We start from the raw sequence: 5,000 nt of genomic DNA on the forward strand, positions 1-5,000 counted from the left end.
TAAACAGATAAACAAATAGGTATTAAGTTATATATTCTAACAAGTGGTTTGAAGGACAGTCGAGTCTTCAGACAGTAGGTGACTTCCAGCAATCGTCCAGCAAATTTAAATCATTCTAGTTCAAGCAGCCGCTCTGTCCACAACTCGGAAACGGATTTACTCTGCGTGCTCATTTTCAAGTAAAAGAGTCAACGGTCCACATCCAGTGTCTGCTAAACACGTCTTGACTGCAAGCAACACTTCATGAAAACTCTCCATCAACAAGATGAGTATGGTTCTCAATGTCGATGTGTGGATTAGGTTAGACCAGTCTATACCAATAATATCTTGCTTTGCTCGTAGAGCATACGAGAGCTAAAGACTTTTATGTTGTTTGGCACAAAACAAAATAAATTGTTAGCATACCAAGCGGTTAATTTTGTCTTGAGATATTTCGTTTTTGCTTTGCAATTTTGTCATTTTTTTTTACATTGCAAATGTTTATGTACTATATATGAATACATATACATTCTGTATATCTTATTTACATTTTTATTTACTATAATTTTTTTTCTAAAATGGGGATAGTTTCTATGCTTTAATCATCGCCACTAATTTAAGAGTGCTATTTTATTTTATTGCTATTCCCTTGCATTGTTGTTGTTGTTGATAGGAGTAATATTGGTACTAGGGTTTTGATAGTTTTGCTAAATGTTCTTACATTTTCATAAAATGCAGAAACATATTAATTATGAATATTAACTATACTTAGTTTCTCAAAGTATGAGTATTCTTTTTAATTAAATTATATTTTCAAGTCTTCATTGCCCAAGATTAGTTTAAGACTTTCTTGAAAGGAGAACCTCCCCCCCCCCCCTCTTTACCTTCGATTTATGGTTCATGAATGGATGGCGAAGAGTCTTTACTCTCATCCCGAAATAATGATGCTCGAGAAAGAATGCATTAAAAAGATATGCTGGAAAGAAGAGTCTGGTTTTATAAATTCTAGTTTATGGTACTTCCATAGCTTTTATACCATGAGCTTCACTGTCTTGGTGGAGTTTTCTTGCTTGAGGGTACACTAAGAGTACACACTCGTCATAATCTCTCAAGTCTTGTTTTGAACTTTTTATAGTTTATATATGAAAGATCTTTATTTTTGTTACTGTTCTTAACGTATTTCAGTTGTTCATTACTACTTTTGTAGTTTATTAACCTATTTCCCTTTCTCACAGGGCTATTTTCCCAGTTGGTGACCTTGGGCTTATAGCATGTTTTTCCAACTAGGGTTGTAACGTAGCAAGTAGTAATAATAATAATAATAGTTATGGAAAAAAAATCACGGTTTAATAAGTTTTAAAAAGCCTTCCGATTCGTTTTAGTCACTAGACTAAATTAAAGTTCAAAATTAATCATAAAACAGGATTATGGTTTGGTACTTTCAAGTAATTATTGTAAAACTTTTAAATTGTAATTTGCTTTGGATTCTTTGTGTCTGCTAAAGTTCTATGAAAATTAACATTCGTCGGGCTTAACCACTTGTAATTAAGTACTCTAATTTCGAAAATGGCAATCAAATGGAACTTTTTTGTTTGTAGTGGTGAGATCAAAACTACTTTTTTCATATGCGGTAGATTAATGAACCCTAATAGTTTCTTTTATGTACTAATGAGTTTTTATAAAATCCTTTGCTGTAATTTAAAATGACTTATTGCCAGAATATTTATGTAAATAATAAAATTTTGAATGATGGGGCAATGGTCGTAATATATTTTATTGATATCTGATTGATGCAATCATCGGCTCAAATTTTAGTCTAGTGATAAAAGAATATTCTGTATGGAAAATAGTAGCCTTCTTAACTGCTACTAGTTTACACACCTCCCAATAATGGTATTATTGTTACCATTATTATAATAATTACTAGCCAAGGTACAACTTGAGTTGGAAAAGAAAGATGCTATAATCCCAAGGGCTCCAACAGAGAAAAATAGCCCAGTGAGGAAACGAAATAAGGAAATAAACTATGAGAAATAATGAACCATTAAAATCAAATATTCTAGACAGTAACATCAAAACACATTTCATATATAAACTATATAAAGAAAAGTCTGCTTGTTCAACAAGACTTTATTCCTATGAACATTTTCCTCGCTATAATAGGATAATAATATATAAGCCTGCACAACAAATAACTGTCCGGTTAATATAAAGAAAACTATAGTAACTCTGTAGAGCACAGACCTCCGCCGCGGCAGCTAATTTCTCTTTTGCTCTAGCTTAACCTTAACACGTATTAATGGTGCAGATTTTCATTCGCACAAACATGGTCAAAGTGTGAAGTCTGTGACAACGATGATCAACCTTATTGCTAATTACGTGAATTGGACATTTTGCTTTAGTGACCATGAATTTTGACATTTCTAAATTTAATAATTTTAAATTTTTACAAAAGTTAATCCCTGCAAGTTTCATTACTCTACGATGAAAATTGTCGGGAATTTTTTCACAAAGTGAGTAAAACATAATTTCCTTCCCACTTCGTTGGGCGAGGTAACTAGAAAAATCCTACAGTTGCGGTCAGGAAGCTTTTCACAACCACATACACAAACAAACTAAAAAAAAAAAAAGTTGCAAAATATAACCTTTCAACTTCGATGGCGAATGTTAAAAGTAGCACTAGGGGAAATAGACATTGCTTGGCAGGTGACCGTAACTACTTCCCCCAGGAACAAGCCTTTGGCCACAACACTACTACCTAATTGTACCTCTGACCTTTTGATCCTTGAAAATAAACTTTTATTCAACGGAGCAATTGCAATATGGTTGAAAAGGGATTGGTTGTATAATTCTTATATATATATATATATATATATATATATATATATATATATATATATATATATATATATATATATATATATATATATATATATATACATTTTAACTTATTTACTATTTTACTCAGACCTTTGTTTTGAACCTTGTCTTGTCTTGAGTTGCCAATGGGTAGTTTCTTGGACCAAAAGATCAGTCTCTGGTAAATTATAGTTTCTGGTGTACGCGACCCGTCAAAGAGGACTGATAAATATTTAAAATGGATATTCTAACACTCTTTCACGCACAGATTTAAAAATTTCCAAACCCCTCCCTTTCCTATTAACAAATCCTCACCAAGGTATGACTATTCCCTCTCCCTCTCCCGAGCGACGGTGAGATTGTAATAATTGTAAGTTTTTCCATTCTACATTTCGTATCGGGAGAGAAGTAAATGACTACATTTATTACCCTTAAATTTTATATTTCTGTCTTTCACATCATTGACGTCAGTAAAATTGCGTCAGTATCACAATATTCTAGGAAACCTTTTAAAGCATAGATATTTTCGTAATAAGATTTCCTCTCTTGTTTTCCCAATACGCTTACCTCTCGAGGCTGTTTAGATGAAAATAGCAATATCATGGTGACCTCTGCTCTGCCGTTTGGTAATACCACTGATGTACAGTTAGATACAGAGTTCCTGACACACCTCGCTCCAAAGAAGTGCACAGTGTCTCGCCCTGTCTTAGCTGTGAGTAACCAAACAGTGTAAGGAGAGATGGCAGTGGTGGTTGGTGTGGATGATACAAAAACTCTCCCTGTAGTAAGAGTTTGGCTGGATACACCTACTCGGAGCGAAGTGTATCAAGAATTATTGTTCAACTGTATGTGTAGCTCACAATTATTTATTTTTAGTTAGTTATTTTTATTAAGTTGCTCCAACCCTAGTTGGATAAGCAGTATGTTAAAAGCCCAAGGGCACAAATAGGGAAAATAGTCCAGAAAAGAAACAAAAAATATTAACAAACTACAAGTTAAGTAATGAACAATTCAAATTAAATAGTTTAAGGACATAAAAAACACTAAATTAGATAAATCATAAACTATAGAAGCTTCATAAGAATAAGAGGAAGATAAATAGAGGCATACATGAGTGTACCCTCAAGCATTGAACTCTAGCCCAAGATAGTGATAGACCATGGTACAGAGGCTATGGCACTACCCAAGAATAGAGAACAATAGTTTGATATTAGTCCTTCTCAAAGAAGTGCTGCTTTCACGGCAAATAACCAAACAGTGTAAAACCAGGCTGACACTTTCACGAGTTTGTGGCACGCATTGTGAAGACTAGTCGTGAACTGGCGTGAAGTGTTCGTAAACAAATCGTGGCATGCTGTGACGAGAATTTTGAAATTTTCAAAATTTTGGTCATCGTGAACTATGCGCGAGCTGTTAGTGAACTCTTCGGGACGATGCGGGAAGTGCGTAAACTATGTGTGAACTCGTCGTGCCAGTTCGTGTTAATGTGGGCAGGTCATCTATGATTCTGAGTTTTTTTTTTTTTTTTTTTTTTTTTTTTTTTTCTCTCTCTCCAGTTCGTGCCACAAAACGTCACTACTTGCCACGACTAATTCGTGGTAAAAGGTCGTGCAAGTGTCAGGGTACCGATGTCAGAAGTGGTGGTTGGGGCTAAACCCACGCTGTGTAGCAAGTGCGTGGCTAGGTGTATCGGGAATCCATTTGTTCAGCTGTATATACCGCTCGCAATATACTAATCTTACTTAATTTTATTTTTATTTCAATTCCTTACGTAATCATGTCAGCGAATGTTATGTTGTCTGGCTATATTCTTAAAATCTTTCCCGTCATTTGATTATCCGTTATGGCATAGTTTTTATGTGGGAAATCTTCCTCACAAGTTATATATTATATATTATATAATATTATGTATATAATATATTTATATATATATATATTAACATATATTATAACATAAATATATATTATATCATATATATTTATTTATATATATATATATATATATATATATATCTATATATATATATCTATTATATATTATAAAATATATATATATATATATATATATATATATATATATTATATTCACGTACTATACATACAATGTTTATATGTATTTTTCAGTGTTCCTGTTACACAATGCAAATACACATTAACGGAAA

Source organism: Palaemon carinicauda, chromosome 26, assembly GCF_036898095.1.
Source record: "Palaemon carinicauda isolate YSFRI2023 chromosome 26, ASM3689809v2, whole genome shotgun sequence".
Lineage (NCBI taxonomy): Eukaryota > Metazoa > Arthropoda > Malacostraca > Decapoda > Palaemonidae > Palaemon > Palaemon carinicauda.